Source organism: Aethalodelphis obliquidens, unplaced genomic scaffold (assembly GCF_003676395.1).
Source record: "Aethalodelphis obliquidens isolate GAN/ISIS:26980383/991018 unplaced genomic scaffold, ASM367639v1 scaffold1, whole genome shotgun sequence".
In the NCBI taxonomy this organism is placed as follows: domain Eukaryota; kingdom Metazoa; phylum Chordata; class Mammalia; order Artiodactyla; family Delphinidae; genus Aethalodelphis; species Aethalodelphis obliquidens.
In genome coordinates, this window is record NW_020837945.1 from 20,458,205 (window position 1) to 20,478,413 (window position 20,209).

General features: G+C 35.4%; 1 pseudogene; it reads left to right on the forward strand.

The window, feature by feature from the left end:
• LOC113624526 (40S ribosomal protein S2 pseudogene) overlaps positions 1-19,787 on the forward strand; it is a 43,547-nt pseudogene extending 23,760 nt beyond the window's left edge.
• The last annotated feature ends 422 nt before the right edge of the window (positions 19,788-20,209 follow it).

Genomic DNA, 20,209 nt, shown 5'->3' on the forward strand with positions numbered 1-20,209 from the left:
TATATATATATATATATATATATATATACTGTTGATATTCAACTAGTAATATCACAAAAACGTTATATATGTGATTTAGTTATATTAGGCTTTCAATTTTAGAGGATCAAGATGCCTTATTTTAGTGTTTAGTGATTTAAAACCACAAGCTCCTACATTTGCTAAATTTATTTTCAACATTCTGTGGAATACATGATAGAATGTATTTGAGTATGATTACACAGTGGGTTATCATTTTTATGGTTTTAATGATAGCCTGTATAATGATCAGGACCAAAAGAGACATTTAGAGATTTCATCTTATGTACTATGGGAAATTAATGTGCAGAAAGTGAAAAAATCACTGTGCTCAAGGATTGCTTTGAAAAGCTATTCATTATTGGGCATAGCATAACTTTCAAGTAAGAATGGTTGATTGGCTTTAAGACCTTCTATGTAAAAATAAGATATGATATAAATGATTCTTCTTTTCTCTTTCTAATGCACACATTGCTTCTCTTAAGCCCAATGAAAGTTATTTAAGCTGTCACTGTCATCATTAACATTTGACAGGTGTCTACCATGTGAGACAGATATTTATTCCACTGAAGTCCCCATGGTGCTTTCTGGTATGCAGGTGTTTTATTGCAGTATTGAAAATGTTAGACACTCTAACTTGGAAAGTTAATTTATTTAAGAACCCTACAGTGGTTGTTCCAGTATTCAACACTTTGCTCCTTAAACAAGATATCTAAGGAACTCTGCTCTGGTATTTTCCATTCTGCCATTCTCCCACTGATAGGGACATTAGCAACCAATGTTAAGACCCTCTTGCTAAAATGGTTTTAAAATAGTAAATATAGCAAAATATGATTTTATCTTCTAGGGCTGGACTATGTGTCCTTACTCCTGAGTTTCCACTTTCTTAAACTTATATCATAGCTGTCTAGTACCTTTTACTTTCCAAGTTTTGGACCCATAATTTTCAGTTTATTCTGCTTGCCAATTCCTACAAACTAAAGTGATTAAAAATAAAATATGCCATGGATTATGATCTCAAAGTACTTTATATGCAGGGAGAAAAGAGTTAAACACAATTGGCATGTATTCAATATATAGAGTAATTTTAAAAAATAATTTCTATTCAGTAGAAAGGAAAATTTTAACTACTGGCTGGCTAGTTAATAGCCAGTAAATCAAGTAAGACTTTGTATCAAAATGGCTTTCAGCAAAACAGATAAAAGTGAAAACTTCCCTAATATGGCACTGCTGGGAGAGTAAGAAGACTTATGGAAATTTTTAGGTTTCTTTCTTTTATTTGAAAGGGTAAAATGTTAAACAAGTGACCTATATAAAACTTGGTAAGTATATTTCAATACCAGAAACAACCATTACAATAGTATACTAAAAGATATAATCAAAAGTCAACAAACAAATTAAAATGGAATTTGAAAAATTGAAATAACCCAAAATGCCTCACTGCCCCAGGTGTCCACAAAGAAAAATAAAAGAATGTTGGTGAGAAATTTTTGATAGAATTAATCATTCAAATGTGATCAAATTATGTCTAAGTATTGGTGCATATACTGAGGGTTCCTGTTATGAGCTGAATGTTCAAGTCCCACCCCTCTCCCACAAATTCACATGCTGAAGTCTTAACCCCCAATTTTTCTCCAGAAAAACATATGCATTTACTTTAAAAAATTGGCTTATGCAAATGTAGGGGTGGAAGTGTCCAAAATTTTCAGGGCAGGCCACAGGTCTAAAAGTGCTGGAAAGAATTGTTGTAGTCTTGAATCTAAAGACAGTCTGGAGGCAGATTTTATTCCTTCTTGGGGGACCTTAATATTTTCTAGTACGGTCTTCAACTGATAATAGTCATTATGGAGGTTAATTTGCTTTAATAAAAGTCTAATTTTTAAAATGTTAATCACATGTAAAAAAACTAGCTTCACAGCAGCATCTAGACTGGTGCTTTAGCAAACAAATAGGCACAATAGCCTAGCCAAGTTGAAATATAAAATTAACCACTATAGTGAGAAATACTTTTAGATTTTTTTTTTTTAATTTGAATGTTAGATTCTGCATTTTTGGTGTCAGTGTAATTGGGTTTAGTTCCATATATAATAATGAATGATTATGGAATGTGACAGCATTGAAATGTCTTTGACCAAACCATATATATTGCTCTTGGATTAACATATAACCTATATTTGATGTTGGGGTTAAATGTAAATGAATAGCACTTGGTTAAAGCTCATGAGCAGATAATATAGACAAAAAGAATATTTGATTTAAAATATTCTCCGTTGCTACCTGTACAAGAAGGTATTTGAGCCAGTATCCTTCTGAAAGTTAAGGTATCTTTATCTGACATGTACTCTTCATTGGAAAATTCCATAGTTCCCTACAAATGGCAATACTTGTTACTGTTCATTCGTCACTGAAGGAACTGAACACTTAGATAAAATTTATCAAGGCTGTATAATCAATTCATGATATTTGTGTGCTATTTTCCATAAAGCTGAAGCCAGATTCAATTCCAGAGTTCACTGTGAAAACAATATTTCAATCAGATGGTTTGGGGACATATAATCCAAAAATATAAGAAACCACATATTTTTTTCTTTTTTTAAAAAATTTTATTCTATTAATTTATTTTTTATACAGCAGGTTCTTATCAGTTATCTATCTTATACATATCAGTGTATATCTGTCAATCCAAATCTCCCAATTCATCCCATTACCTTGCACCTGCTTTCCTCCCTTGGTGTCCATATGTTTATTCTCTACATCTGTGTCTCTATTTCTTCCTTGTGAACCAGTTCATCTGTACCATTTTTTTAGATTCCACATATATGTGTTAAAATACAATATCTGTTTTTCTCTTTATGACTTACTTCACTTGGTATGACCATAATTCAATTCAGTCTCTAGGTCCATCCACGTCTGTACAAATGACCCAATTTCATTCCTGTTTATGGCTAATATTCCATTGTATATATGTACCACAGCTTCTTTATCCATTCATCTGTCAATGGACATTTAAGTTACTTTCATGACTTGGCTATTGTAAATAGTGCTGCAATGAACATTGGGATACATGTGTCTTTTTGAATTATGGTTTTCTCTGGTATATTCTCAGTAGTGGGATTGCTGGGTCATATGGCCAACTATTCTATGACAAAGGAGGCACAGTTATACAATGGAGAAAAGACAGGCTCTTCAATAAGTGGTGCTGGGAAAACTGGACAGCTACATGTAAAAGAATGAAATTAGAACACTCTCTAACACCATACACAAAAAAAAACTCAAAATGGATTAGAGACCTGAATGTAAGACCAGACACTATAAAACACTTAGAGGAAACATAGGAAGAACACTCTTTGACATAAATCACAGCAAGATCTTTTATGACCTACTTCCTAGAGTAATGGAAATAAAAACTAAAGTAAACAAATGGGACCTAAGGAAACTTAAAATTTTTGCACAGCAAAGGAAACTATAAACAAGATGGAAAGACAATCCTCCGAATGGGAGAAAATATTTGCAAATGAATCAATTGACAAAGAATTAATCTCCAAAATATATAAACAGCTCATGCAGCTCAACATTAAAAAAACAAACAACCCAATCCAAAAATGGGCAGAAGACCTAAATAGACATTTCTCCAAAGAAGACATACAGATGTCCAAGAAGCACATGAAAAGCTGCTCAACATCACTAATTATTAGAGAAATGCAAATCAAAACTACAATGAGGTATCACCTCACACCAGTTAGAATGGGCATCATCAGAAAATCTACAAACAACAAATGCTGGGCAGGGTGTGGAGAAAAGGGAACCCTCTTGCATTGTTGGTGGGAATGTAAATTGATACAGCCACTATGGAGAACAGTATGGAGGTTCCTTAAAAAACTAAAAAGAAAAAAAAAAAAAACTAAAAACACATTTTTAATGAAATGTATGAGACATATCATTATAGCTATTATCTTTTTACACTCTAGACTTTAATGTCTATACATTGAGATCCTGTAAGAAAGGTCATGAAAACATGAAAAAACAAATCCTGGGAATTCTAGAGTATTGAAAGCTAATCTTTTAGTTTTTTTTTATTCTCTCTCATTTCTAAATTGCTTTTCCTGTTTTTCATTTCCAATTATATTTGTGGAAACAATGTCCTTGTATACTGTTTGCTCAGTGGATATTTATCACTGTGTACAATAACTTGAGAATTATTGTATTGTTAAATAGCTGTTCTGTAGTTTTGCTTTTAATTGAGTTGCAGACATTAAGCCTATGAAAGCAATAATACTTCCATTACATTCCATGAATGTGTTCTAAATGAGAAAAGTAAGAACTTGGTATACAAATTTGAAAATGAAAAATAAGATTATTTGTAAGAGATAAATATGTGTATGCATATATATACACACGTGTGTGTGTATGTATGCATACACATATATTTATATAACTACAATTTTGTCATCTTACACTGTGATGCTCTTAAAATTTATGTGACAATTACGAGTTCTTAGATGCTAGATTAGAACTTCCTTTATATATATATTTTATTCTTGCTAATATTACGAAGAATCATCAATAGTAAGGTCTATTATATACATTTTTGTAAAACTTATAATTTGCTTCCTTAACTCATCCTTCAATGTTTTAAATACACTTAAATACATGAAAAAACATTGGGTTGCAACTCTTATTCTAGCTTCTGATGTAGCAGTTGCTTATGAACAGACTGTCCAAGTTTGCACTAGTTCATATTACAAGGTTTCACTTAGACTTACCTAGGCCTTTTGCCTTTATTTCCTACCAAGGGACTTTTTTTTTTCAATTTTATTTTATTTATTTTGTATACAGCAGGTTATTATTAATTATCTATTTTATACATATCAGTGTATAAATGTCAATCCCAATCTCCCAACCCATCCCACCACTACAACACCCACATGTCACTTTCCCCCTTGGTGTCCATATGTTTGCTCTCTACAACTGTGACTCTATTTCTACCTTGCAAAACCAGTTCATCTGTACCACTTTTCTAGATTCCATATATACATATTAATATACGATATTTGTTTTTCTCTTTCTGACGTACTTCACTTGGTATGACAGTCTCTAGGTCCATCCACGTCTGTACAAATGACCCAACTTCATTCCTTTTTATGGCTGAGTAATATTCCATTGTATATATGTACCACAGCTTCTTTATCCATTCATCTGTCAATGGGCATTTAGGTGGCTTCCATGACCTGGCTATTGTAAATAGTGCTGCAATGAACATTGGGCTGCATGTGTATTTTTGAATTATAGTTTTCTCTGGGTATAGGCCCAGTAGTGGGATTGCTGGGTTATATGGTAATTTTATTTTTTAAAGGAACCTCCATACTGTTCTCCATAGTGGCTGTATCAGTTTACATTCTCACCGACAGTGCAAGAGAGTTGCCTTTTCTCCACACCCTCTCCAGCATTTGTTGTTTGTAGATTTTCTGATGATGCCCATTCTAACTGGTGTGAGGTGATACCTCATTGTAGTTTTGATTTGCATTTCTCTAATAATTAGTGATGTTGAGCAGCTTTTCATGTGCTTCTCGGCCATCTGTATGTCTTCTTTGGAGACATATGTCTTCTTCTCATTTAGGTCTTCTGCCCATTTTTGGATTGGGTTGTTTGTTTCTTTAATGTTGGGCTGCATGAGCTGTTTATATATTTTGGAGATTAATCCTTTGTTGGTTGATTCATTTGCAAATATTTTCTCCCATTCTGAGGATTGTCTTTCCATCTTGTTTATAGTTCCCTTTGCTGTGCAAAAACTTAAGTTTCCTTAGGTCCCAATTGTTTACTTTAGTTTTTATTTCCATTACTCTAGGGGGTGGGTCATAAAAGATCTTGCTGTGATTTATGTCAAAGAGTGTTCTTCCTATGTTTCCTCTAAGGGTTTTATAGTGTCTGGTCTTACATTTAGGTCTTTAATCCATTTTGAGTTTATTTTTGTGTATGGTGTTAGAGAGTGTTCTAATTTCATTCTTTTACATGTAGCTGTCCAGTTTTCCTAGCACCACTTTTTGAAGAGAATGTCTTTTCTCCATTGTATATCTGTGCCTCCTTTGTCATAGATTAGTTGACCACATGTGCATTGGTTTATCTCTGGGTGGTCTATCCTGTTCCATCGATCTATATTTCTGTTTTTGTACCAGTACCATATTGTCTTGATTACTGTAGCTTTGTAGTATAGTCTGACGTCAGAGAGTCTAAATCCTCCAGCTCCTTTTTTTCCCTCCAGATCGTTTTGGATATTCAGGGTCTTTTGTGTCTCCATACAAAGTTTAAGATTTTTTTGTTCTAGTTCTGTAAAAAATTCCTTTGGTAATTTGATAGGGATTGCATTGAATCTGTAGATTGCTTTGGGTAGTATAGTCATTTTCACAATATTTATTCTTCCAACCAAACAACATGATATATCTTTCCATCTGTTTGTGTCATCTTTGATTTCTTTCAGCAGTGTTTTATAGTTTTCTGAGTACAGGTCTTTTACCTCCTTAGGTAGGTTTATTCCTAGGTATTTTATTCTTTTTGATGCACTGGTGAATGTAGTTATTCCTTAATTTCTCTTTTTGATATTTTATTGTTAGTGTATAGGAATGCATGAGATTTCTGTGTATTAATTTTGTATCCTGCTACTTTACCAAATTCATTGATTAGCTCTAGTATTTTTCTGGTGACATCTTTAGGCTTCTCTCTATATAGTATCATGTCATCTGCAAACAGTGAAAGTTTTACTTCTTCTTTTCCAATTTGTATTACTTTTATTTCTTTTTCCTCTCTGATTGTTGTGGCTAAGATTTCCAAAACTATGTTGAATAATAGTGGTGAGAGTGGACATCCTTGTCTTCTTCCTGATCTTTGAGGAAATGCTTTCCATTTTTCACCATTGAGAATGATATTTGCTGTGTTTGTCATATATGGCCTTTATTATGTTGAGGTAGGTTCTCTCTACTCCCACTTTCTGGAGAGTTTTTATCCTAAATATGTGTGCATATTTTATTCTCAATTTGTTAATATGTTTGTATCATTTTGATTGATTTGCATATATTGTATAATCCCTGCATCCCAGGGTAAATCCCACTTGATCATGGTGTATGATCCTTTTAATGTGCTTTTGGTTTCTGTTTGCTAGTATTTTGTTGAGGATTTTTGCATCTATATTCATCAGTGATATTGGTCTGTACTTTTCTTTTTTTTAGTGTCTCTGTCTGGTTTTGGTATCAGGGTGATGGTGGCCTCTTAGAATGAGTTTGGGAATGTACCTTCATCTGCAATTGTTTGGAAGAGTTTGAGGAGGATGGCTGTTAATGCTTCTCTAAATGTTAGATAGAATTCACGTGTGAAGCCATCTGGTCCTGGACTTTTGTTTGTTGGAAAATTTTGACTCACAGTTTCAATTTCATTATTTGTGATTGGTCTGTTCATATTTTCTATTTCTTCCTGGTTCAGTCTTGGAAGGTTATACCTTTCTAAGAATTTGTCCATTTCTTCCAGGTTGTCCACTTTATTGGCATAGAGTTGCTTGCAGTAGTCTCTTAGGATGTTTTGTATTTCTACTCTGTCCATTGTAACTTCTCCTTTTTCATTTCTAGTTTTATTGATTTGAGTCCTCTCCCTTTTTTTTTTTTTTTTTGAGTTTGGCTAAAGGTTTATCAATCTTATTTATCTTCTCAAAGAACCACCTTTCAGTTTTATTGATCTTTGCTACTCTTTTATTTGTTTCTATTTCATTTATTTTTGTTCTGATCTTTATGATTTCTTTCCTTCTACTAACTTTGGGTTTTGTTTTTTCTCTTTCTCTAGTTCCTTTAAGTGTAAGGTTACATTGCTTCTTTGAGCTTTTTCTTATTTCTTGAGAGGATTGTATTGCTATAAACTTCTGTCTGAGAACTGCTTTTGCTGCATCCCATAGGTTTTGGATTGTCGTGTTTTCATTGCCTTTTGTCTCCAGGTATTTTTTGATTTCGTCTTTGATTTCTTCAGTGATCTCTTGGTTATTTAGTATTGTATTGTTTAGCTTCCATGTCTTTTTGCTTTTTACAATTTTCCCTGTAATTTGTTTCTAAACTCATAGTGTTGTGGTCAGAAAAGATGCTTGATATGATTTCAATTTTCTTAAACTTACCGAGGCTTGAGTTGTGACCCAAGATGTGATCTATCCTGGAGAATGCTCCATGTGCTCTTGAGAAAAAAATTGTAATCTGCTGTTTTTGGATGGAATGCCCTATAAATATCAATTAAATCTATCTGGTCTATTGTGTCATTTAAAGCTTGTGTTTCCTTATTAATTTTCAGTCTGGATGATCTATCCATTGGTGTAAGTGAGGTGTTAAAGTCCCCCACTATAATTGTGGTACTGTCACTTTCCTCTTTTATAACTGTTAATATGTGCATAATGTATTGAAGTGTCCTATGGGGTGTGTGTGTGTGTGTGTGTATATATATATATATATATATATATATATTTGCTATATCTTCTTCTTGGATTGATCCCTTGATCATTATGTAGTGTCCTTCTTGTCTCTTGTAACATTCTTTATTTTAAAGTCTATTTTATCTGATATGACTATTGCTACTCCAGCTTTCTTTTGATTTCCATTTTTATGGAATATCTTTTTCCATTCCCTCACTTTCAGTCTGTATGTGTCCCTAGGTCTGAAATGGGTCTCTTGTAGACAGCATATCTATGGGGTTTTTTTGTTTGTTTGTTTTTATATCCATTCAGCAAGCCTGTGTCTTTTGGTTGGACCATTTAATCCATTCACATTTAAGGTCATTATTGATATGTATGTTCCTGTTACCATATTCTTAATTATTTGTGGTTTGTTTTTGTAGGTTCTTTTTTTCTCTTCTGTTTCCCACTTGGAGAAGTTCCTTTAGCATTTGTTGTAAAGCTGGTTTGGTGGTGCTGAATTCTTAGATTTTGCTTGTCTGTAACACTTTTGATGTCCCTATCGAATCTGAATGAGATTCTTGCCAGGTAGAGTAATCTTGGTTGTAGGTTCTTCCCTTTCATCACTTTAAATATATTGTGCCACTCCCTTCTAGCTTGTAGAGTTTCTGCTGAGAAATCAGCTGTTAACCTTATGGGAATTCACTTATATATTATTTGTCATTTTTCCCTTGTTGTTTTCAATATTTTTTCTGTGTCTTTAATTTTCTTTAATTCGATTACTTTGTGTCTCACCATGTTTCTTCTTGGGTTTGTCCTGCTTGGGACTCTCTGCACTTCTTGGAGTTGGGTGGCTATTTCCTTTCCCATGTTTGAGAAGTTTTCAACTATAATCTCTACAAATATTTTCTCAGGTCCTTTCTATCTCTCTTTTCCTTCTGGGACCCCTATAATGCAAATGTTGGTGTGTTTAGTATTGTCCCAGTGATCTCTGAGGCTGTCTTCATTTCTTTTCATTATTTTTTCTTTATTCTGTATTGTGGAGGTGAATTCCACCATTCTGTCTTCCAGGTCACTATCCATTCTTCTGCCTCAGTTATTCTGCTATTGATTCCTTCTAGTGTATTTTTCATTTCAGTTATTGTATTGTTCATCTCTGTTTGTTTGTTCTTTAATTCTTGTAGGTGTTTGTTCTACAATTCTTCTAGGTCTTTGTTAAACATTTCCTGCATCTTCTTCATCTTTGCCTCCATTCTTTGTCTGAGGTCCTTCATCATCCTCATTATAATTATTCTGAATTCTTTTTCTGGAAGGTTGCTTGTCTCCACTTCATTTAGTTGTTTTTCTGGGGTTTTATCTTGTTCCTTCATCTGGTAAACAGTCCTCTGCCTTTTCATTTTGTCTGTCTTTCTGTGAATTTGTTTTTTGTTCCACAGGCTGCAGGATTGTAATTTTCCTTGCTTATGCCCTCTGGTGGATGAGGCTATCTAAGAGGCTTGTGCAAGCTTTCTTATGGGAGGGACTGGGGGTGGGTAAAGCTGGGTGTTGCTCTGGTTGGCAGAGCTCAGTAAAACTTTAATCTGCTCATTTGCTGATGGGTGGGGCTGTGTTCCATCCTTCTTGGTTGTTTGGTCTGAGATGACCCTTCACTGGAGCTTACCCAATTCTTTGAGGGGGCTAATGGTAGACACTGGGAGAGCTCACACCAAGGAGTACTTCCCAGAACTTCTGCTACTAGTGTGCTTGTCCCCACAGTGAGCCACAACCACCCCCCACCCCGCCTCTGCAGGAGACCCTCCAACACTAGCAGTTACGTCTGGTTCAGGCTCCTATGGGGTCACTGTTTCCCTCTCCTGGGTCCTGATGTGCACACTACTTTGTGTGTGCCCTCCAAGAGTGGAGTCTCTATTTCCTCCAGTCCTGTCAAAGTCCTGCAATCAAATACCGCTAGTTTTCAAAGTCTGATTCTCTAGGAATTGCTCCTCCTGTTGCTGGACCCCCAAGTTGGGAAGCCTGACTTGTGGTTCAGAACCTTCACTCTAATCGGTGGACTTCTGTGGTATAAGTGTTCTCCAGTTTGTAAGTCATCCACCCAGTGGTCATGGGATTTGATTTTATTGTGATTGCACTCCTCCTACCATCTAATTGAAGCTTTTCCTTTGTCTTTGGATATGGAGTATCTTTTCTGATGAGTTCCAGTGTTTCCTTGTTGATGATTGCTCAGCAATTCGTTGTGATTCTAGTGCTCTTGCAAGAGGGAGTGAGCTCACGTCCTTCTACTCTGCCATCTTGAACCAATCTCCTCCATCCCAAGAGACTTTTCTAACCTAAGAAATTGACATCGACATCCTTGTTAGAAACCAACTTAACATTCAAACATGTGAATCCAGACATGAAAGTAATGAACCCTCATGGATCCATCATTGACCTCTTAGGAATAGATGTTGGGTAGATAAATCTTCCCCCTTCAATGCTGCAGGTAGCCAGTTCTAAGAGGCATTCCATAAGGCTCTTCAAGAGGTCACAGTTAAGATCTAACACTAGTCAACCTTTGCAGTGTCCAATTCAGTAACTCATCTTGAGGTAGGAGATAGATGGGTCCCAGGCTGAACAGCTGAAGTTTGTCCCCTGTGGACAGAAACTCCAAGATGAAGAGGAGGAGGAGCTAAGCCCTGCCCAGATAAGAGACCACACATTTTTCATTCTCGAGGTCAAGGAGAGCTTTCCGACTACACATGCACAGAAAGGCTCCTTGGAGCTCAAAAAGGGAAGGGGTGCCACCCCATAGTAAGTGACGTCAACTACCCATAGGCCTGTTTGTTGGAATCCATCTTGACTAAGAGATGCACATGCATACATGAGAAGACCCTGAGACAAACCAAATACAGACTCAGAACCAGGCAAAGCAAGATGATTGGCCAAAGGAAACCCTGAAGAAATGGCCCATATAAATGATTCAAAGTACCATGAGGGCACGACTCTCTCTCTCTGAGTCCACCCATATGTCTATCCACAGGTACCCTTTCTCCTTCTAATAAACACTTTACTTGTTTCACTTATTTCCCATCTCTATGTGGAATTTCATTTCTACACAGCTGATAGGCCAGGGCCTCGTCAGTGGCCACTGGTTCCTGGTGGTCTAGTAGCTAGGATTTAGCACTCTCACTGCCTTGACCTGACTTCAGTCTCTGGCTGGGAATTGAAAACCTGCCTCAAGCTGCTGCAGGCCAAGGTCAGCCAAGATCAATACTTGTAATGTTTTTCTCTTATTCCCTGTCCCTCAATCCTGTTTTTTGTGATGACTTTCCAAATATACTTCCTGTACTACAAACCTTTGTTTTTGGCCCTTTTTTTTTTTTACCAAAACTATACCTGCCTTCAAATACTTTAGCAGATACCATATATTAAATATCTTTCAGAAAGTTCATAGGAAACATTTAGCATAATGGGCATTCTAAGAAGTCCAACAGTTAATAAATATGTTAATTTTTAATTTACTTTGTTTAAACTTGAATTTTCCTACCTTTTTTAAATCACAAAGCCTTCCTTTCCTTGACATAATATCTTTCAACATCCTAACACTAAAAACATGTTAATGACCAGGAAACTGACCATGTAGTTCTTTTATCGTTCCATCATATTATTGTTCACTGAGCCATGAGAAGTTTCCTTCACTATCTTAACTTTTATTATATTATTGAGAACCATGATTTTTGCTGTGGATTAAGCAAATCCACTCATATATCCTATATGTCTTTAAGGACATTATTTGAAGGCTTTCATAATTCTACCTTTAGTTGCAAACACCAGCTTCAAAACCTGGGAGAAGATGATAAGAATTAAAGTTAATTTAAAAAAAAAAGAAAAAAGGGAGATAGTTGAATGATTATTATATGTAAGGTCAATTGGAGAAATTAAAAAAAGAAAAAAAAAAAGACCATCTCTTTCCCCAAGAAATCACAAATATTAAACAACCTGTCAAATTTATGTTCATTAGTATTAGATGTTAATAATCATGTTTCCTTTTCTCCAGACAGCTTAGTCTTTCATGCTCCTTTGGAATTATGTGATTTGCTTTGTCAATGAAATATGAGTATCACTGATATACCTTATTTTTCTCCATACTTGATAATTGTGGAGCACAAGTTGATATGAAGGAGTCATATGACTGAAACAGCCTACATCAAACAAACAAACAAAAAAGCTTTTGTTAAGTCATTAAAATCCTAACGCTAGTTATTGCAGCTTGACCTAGCCTATATTGATCTATGGAATAATTTGAAAGTATGATAGAATAAATGCAACCAGATTGAACCTGAGGTAACTTCTAAATAAATTATTAATTCCTTCTCATGAAAATGTTTTTTGAGTGTTAATTATGAGACAGGTCCTCTTGTGAGAACTGCAGCTTGATTGGAGATCAAAACAATGTTTCTGTTCTCATGCAGTTTATTCCTTAGAGGAACACAGACAATAAACTAATAAATATACAACCACCAACAAGGTGGTTTTAAATTACTTTTGATTATTAAGAAAAATAGCAGCAGGGACTATAATGGAAATGCTGGGGGTCCAGAAGCAGGGAACTTCAATTACTCCTGGAAGGCCTCCTGGAGAAGAAGGTGTGATCTGAATGATAAGAAGTGATATTCTCCTCTGAAAGAAACTACGACTCCTAGGAGAAATGGCTAATTCTAGGGCTGGAGCAAGGGAAATACAAGATGAGTTTGGAGCCTCATGTAGTACCTCAAAATAAGGAAGTGCTCAAAAAAATTTTAAAGGATGAAGACATTCAAAGAGTTACTGGAGACAGTCTGAAAGAGTTCCCAAGCTTAAAAAAATTGAGCAACAAATAAATAATGTAGTACTGGATTATAACTTAAGGTGTAAGTTACTTATTGAATCCATAATGGTGTAAAAAAATGATTGAATAAATAGAGAAGGGAAATATTTTCCTTACAGAAGAATTCTACATGATAGAGAGACAGGGTTATGGTCTGAATTGTGTCTCTCCATAATTTATATGTTGAAATTCTAGCTTTCAGCATCTCAGAATGTGACTGTATTTAGAAATAAGGCCTTAAAGTGGTGATTAAAGTAGGGGAGGAAAAAAAAAATCTCTTCCTCTCTCCTCTTAAAACCAATGTCTGTGGCTAGCAAATCAAACTGATAAAAGATTAACAAAAGAAAAACAATGTTATCTATACAGATTCTCATGGGAGTATGCAAAGTAAAACATAACTCAAGGAGGCAGCCAGCTTATATAATATTTTAGTGTAAACAAGGGGAAATGGAATTTTGGGCTTCTGGGTTGAGAATGCAAATTATGGGAGGGTGAGGGAAGGAAATCTATGGTAAATAAAGGTTGTCTTGAAATTTAGATTAGAGTCTCTTAGATGACATGAGGTGTCCCTGGACTAGCCCGTTTTCCTGGTATAGAGATATCTTTACAAATAGAAATTTTCCTTATAAATGTAAATTTATTTTATAAAAGGAGACATTTATAATTTATTTTTAAGTAGTTGGGGAGAGGTAAATAACTTTTGCTGTGTCTGCCGGTGCTCAAATGGTTTTATCTCCACATAATTCATATGCCAAGGATGCATATTTTGGGGTGGGATATTCAAATACATTTCATTAAATTAAAATGAGACCTTTAGGGTGGCTCTTAATTCAATATGACTTTATTTAAAAAAAAAGAGAGAGATTAAGATACACAGAGAGAGATATCAGGGGCACAGGGATACAGAGGAACAACCATGTAAAGAGGCAGCAAGAAGGTGGCTATCTGCAGGCCAAGGCGAGAGACAGTCTCAGGGGAAACCAACCCTGCCAACACCAGCACCTTGACCTTGGAATTCCAGCCTCCAGAACTGTAAGAAAATACATTTCTGTTGTTTAAGCCACCCAGTCTGTGGTACTTTGTTAGGGCAACCCTAGAAAATGAACATATATATGTATATATATAATTTTATCTACATCAGTATCTATCTATCTATATCTAATCTAAAAAGAGACAGAGGGACAGAGAGAAACAGAGAAAGAAAAACAATCCACCTCCCAGAGGCAGAACTTAATCTTCCACCCTGAATGTGGAGGGAAATTAATAACTTGGTGCCACAAAAGAGAATATCAAAAGGAAAAAAGAAATAATAACTTTACCATGGAGAAACCTGGCAAACACTACCTTAACCAAGTGATCTAGTTTGACAGCACTGATAGTGTTGTGTTGCTGACACATATCTACTGATCGAGGTAATGAAAAGGACACTCCATCTCTATTCTTTCCCCAAACCCCCTAACTCCTGTCTAATAATGAGAAAAACATCAGACAAATCCAGTGAAGGACAACATACCTGAACAGAACTCAAAACCACCAAGGTCATCAAAAGAAGAAAACCTATGAAATCATCATAGACCAGAGGAAGCTAAGGAGACATGATGAATAAATGCAATGTGGTGTCCTCAATAGAATTCTGGAACAGAAAAGGGAAATTAATGGAAAAACTGGTGAAATCTAAGCACATTGAAAAGTTTAGTTTATAATAATGTATCACTGTTGGTTTCTTAGTTGTGACAGTGTAACATGGTTACATACAAAGCTATATGCAATGACACAGTCTAGTCAAATTCTTACGTCCTCCAGATAGAATCGTAATTAATTATGGCTAGGTTTGAGCTGGTGATAATTTATAGAAAAATGTATTATTTGCTGATGGCCAAATGATCAATATCTTCCTAGTTCATATATCTTTTCTGGAACAAGAATCTTGTATGAGAAAAGTAGGTATTTTACTTCTATATTTACTGAAATACTCTACTGCAAAGAATTCTGTATTCAGGAACATCTGGTGCAAAAGGACATCTTGGTTCAAGATTTCTCAGCCTTCATCACATTTTGTTACTTTAATAAAATGAAGTATATTCCTTTGTCTTCCTCTCAATATTCTGCCTAATCCAAAAACGGCCCTCTAGAGCTTCACTGGCTGAATAGAAATACCATCATTTTATTCAGAATGAACATAGGCCAATGGTTGTACCTCTCGTTACATATGATCTTTGGAATGACTGGTGAGAGCCTAAGAAGTAATATATCTTTATCATAACTAGTCTGAAGATACTTTTTCATGTTCTTGGTCCAATAATTCTAACAGATATATCACTATTTCCCACTCATTCAAACTCAAGCATGAATCTCATCTGAACCCCTTCTTATCCAATGACCCATACACTTGATTCTTCACTTCTAAATATTCCTTCTTGTATTTATTGAAATAAGTAGTTTATTTTCTTATTCAGTTCCTCATTTCTCATTTTCCAGTATGTTTTTATTGAAGTGATGTATGGATGTGTGCACGTGTATATGCTTGTCAAAAGGGTTAAATTTAAATAAATAAATGTTGGAGATCGTACGGAGATCGTACAGACTCTATGATCTAACATATTAATATAAAATTTGAAGCTTTCTCTGCCCCTGTGCTGAGAACAGTATGAACGTTCAGCTACTGTGACAAGATTCTAATTACCTGTTTGACATTCCCAATGTTTTAACACTGGGCTACTCTTTTTTTTTTTTTGCGGTACGCAGGCCTCTCACTGTTGTGGCCTCTCCCGTTGCGGAGCACAGGCTCCGGACGCGCAGGCTCAGCAGCCATGGCTCACGGGCCCAGCCGCTCCGCGGCATGTGGGATCTTCCCGGACCGGGGCACGAACGATGCCCTTTGCATCGGCAGGCGGACTCTCAACCACTGTGCCACCAGGGAAGCCCTAACACTGGGCTACTCTTGTAAGGCACTTCAACAAATAGAAGTATCTACACATATGGCTCAGAAATCCTACTTTTATAAATGGAAGAATAGAATTAATTTTCTTTCCTGCTCAAAAATTTACTCCTTCCATGAAATCTACACAGGTATCTTTTATTTAGTCCCTGGAGGATATCTATCACCTCTCCCTGCCCATCAAGGAATCTGAGATCACTGACTTTTTCCTGAAAGTGTTCCTGAAGGAGGAGATTCTGAAGAGTATACCTGTGCAAAAGCAGATCTACACTGGCCAGCAGACCAGGTTCAAGGCATTTATCACCATTGGGAATTACAACAACATGTTATTCTGGGTGTTAAGTGCTCCAAAGAGGGAGCCATTGCAATTTATGGGGCCATTATTCCAGCCAAGGTCGCCATACTCTCTGTGCAACAAGATAGTGGGGGGACGAGATTGGCAAGCCCTGCACCGACCCTTGCAAAGTAACCCACTGCCGTGGCTCTGTGCTGGTATACCTCTTCCCCACCCGCAGAGGAACTGGCATAGTCTCAGCCCCTGTGCCCAAGAAGTTGCAGTTGATGGCTAGTATCAATGACTGCTACATCTCAGCCAGGGCCTGCAGTACCACCATGGATAACTTCACCAAACCCACCTTCCACGACATCTCCAAGACCTACAACTATCTCATCCCATCCTCTGGAAAGAGACTGTGTTCACTAAGCCTCCCTATCAGGAATTCACTGACCATCTTGTAAGGACCCACACCACAGTTTCCACATAGAGGACCTAGGCTCCAGCTGTGGCCACCTGTAATAAACTATATGGGAAAAGAATCTGGAAAAGAATGGATATATGTATATGTATAACTGAAACACTTTCCTGTACACCTGAAACTAATACAAAGTTATAAATCAACACTATTCCAATATAAAATAAAAATTTAAAAAAAACATGCCATAAACAAAATATTAAAATGTAAAAATAAACGAGTGTGGTCTTTTGCTCTCTTTAGGCATTATATTTAAACAGGAGTATGATTCAAATTAACAAAAATCTAAGATAAATTGTCTATAAACAAAACCAAAGAATGTTTGGCAAACTAATAGGTTTAGGCTATTGGGGAGAGAAATTAAAAATTTAAATCATAGTGAGCAGAACCTAATTTAATGTAAGACAATATTCAAAATTGGCTTTCTGGGCCCTTAGGGCTGTAACTCAAATTTGTTTTGGCATTTCCAACACTGTGTAACCATATTTTTCATATGTTTAGGCAGTGAAACTTGGCAAATAATTGATAGTAGGTATGATTGATTTTAAGGAACCGTATGGCAACATACTAATAATTTTAGTCCCAATAAACACAATTTAAATAAGAGATAATGGACTTTCTCCTCTGTGGATATTAATTCCTTTCAAATCAGTTAATTTTAGGGAAGTCTTTAATATCTTTGTTAATCTTCTGGACATTATCTACAGCATTTTCTATATGATAAGAATTTTGATGACAATATAAAACTCAGAAGCTTTAGAAATCTTTTCACTATAAACTACTAATGTTGGCTTCCAAAATAACAGGAATTGTACTTTTTTACATATTCCCTTGCTTATAGAAGATTTCAATCACACAGAAATCATCTAGCAAACTACAATTTTGATGTGTTTATAAAATCTTTATTCTTCCCTCACCCCCACCACTGTTATCACATATGATACACGTTTGCAGAGAAATTAGGATGCACCATTCCTAATTTATGTAGAGAGTGAATTTTCAGATTAACTCTGGCATGTAGTCTGCATCCATTTGCAAAGTGATGTTTATAATTACTCAGTTGAGGCAGGGAGCAAGAAGAATAGAATCTAAATAGTTTTCTAGTGTTCTAAATTAAGCCTTAAAAAATTGCATATTTAATTTGAGCTACTATAAACCCTAAAAAAATACAAGCATGTTCAATATAAATATGGGGATACAAAACAAAAATAAAACTAATTTTTGGATTACCTTCTCCTCTGAGTACTTGTACTACCGCAATAAATTCTGAATTATTGACCATAATGAAAATACTATCTGATGGATTAAGACCTAAAATGTCTTAATATTCACTCTATAGATTAAATTAATTTAAAACTTCTCCTTGGTTTATAGGTTTATAGCCACTTTGTAATATTCTTAAAGGATTATAGGTCAACTAAAATGTTGAAGTTTCTAAAGCATATTCCATGAAAACATTTTTTAGAAAGTATTTATATACATGAATAAGCCTTTGTTGGGAGGAATTTGTTTTTATTGCCTTTTCTGTAAAATTATTAAATGTTCTTATTTGAGTTTGAGATAGATTCTCTCTTAAAAACTCAAATACCCATTTAACTAAAATGTATATTTTAATAACTGATATTTCTGATGAACAAGACTGGATTTACAACCATAGACTGTAATCAAAGCCTTGAGAACTCAAACTGAATACTTTTATTCTTACACTGATGAAAAAATCCAATAATATCTTTATCTTATTAAGTATTTACCATGATGATACCTTTCCCATGAGCAAGATGTAATACTTGTTTCAAAGGTAGTGCAGTCCAAATTCTTAAAGTGATAAAGTGATTTTCAATATAGCCCATATTCTTGAGATTGAAATATTTTGGTCAAATTCATTTTACCCAGGGGGTCAGGTCTAGTACACTGTGATTTGTGAGTGTCCTAAATGGAAGGACAGACATACTCAGTTGAGCAACATTACAATTAATTTTTTATACAAAAGATATTCCAGGGATGAAAAGAAACTTACATCCTGAAAACTTAAAATTATTCTACTACTTTTGTTTGCCCACTCATTATGATATAATCACAGCATGGGACAGTCTGGACTATAGACTATATCGAATAGACTTTGCACTTTTACAAAGTATCATTTTCCTTAAGCAAAATATTTTAAAGATGTTCTTAACTCAGAAGCTTGTTCATATTTCCTATTAATTAATTACATTGATATAAATATACATAGCTTCTGCTTTTGAAAATAATTTAATTTACAGATATAACTTTTTTTTTCTGTTTATTTTTATCTTTTTTTTTTTTTTTTTTTCGGTACGCAGGCCTCTCACTGTTGTGGCCTCTCCTGTTGTAGAGCACAGGCTCTGGACGCGCAGGCTCAGTGGCCATGGCTCACGGGCCCAGCCACTCCGCGGCATGTGGGATCTTCCCGAACCGGGGCACGAGCCCGTGTCCCCTGCATCGGCAGCATCGGCGGACGGACTCTCAACCACTGCGCCATCAGAGAAACCCTATTTTTATCTTTTTGATTGTCAGAGTTGGAGAAAATTTTTTCTGTATATTAGCTTCCAGTTTCAAATGGAACATTTGCACAACTAAATGTAGTTTCTGTATTTCTATATAATTCATAACCATTAATTTTATGGTAGTCATAATAAGAGCAACAATGGAGACAACAGGTATTGCATAAGGTTTTTACCATGTGGCAGCTGGTGGATCACATGCTTTGCATCTTTCTCTTTTAATTCCTATACATCCCTATGAGTAAATTCTTGTTACTCCCATTTTACAGATGAAGGAATTGAAATTCAGTTCAGCTGAACAAGGTTGCAAACCAATAAGTGATGGAGCTAAAATTTGAACCAATGTTTAAACTGCCAAAACTTATGTTCTCAAGCTCTACTGCCTTCCTGATAGAAATCGTTATGGAAGCCATAGCTAGTAAGTATGATGAAATAAAATACATTATAGAATATGGTAGATAAAAGTAGAAAACAGAAGGAAGAACTCCAGGCAGGTTGGTAAAATGGAGTTGGGTTCACTACCAGGGAAGGAAGCCAACACTTATTAGCATCCTGTTACAGTACAGATGATGGGGAGCCATTTCTAGTAATGCTGATTTGCTGGTTCAGTACTTTCCTAGTGAATTAACTTGAAAAAACTTCCTACAGAGTCTCAAAAGAACCGATACACAATTGCTTCTCACAAAATGTAGAGGTAAAACACATGCAATTTTAAATATT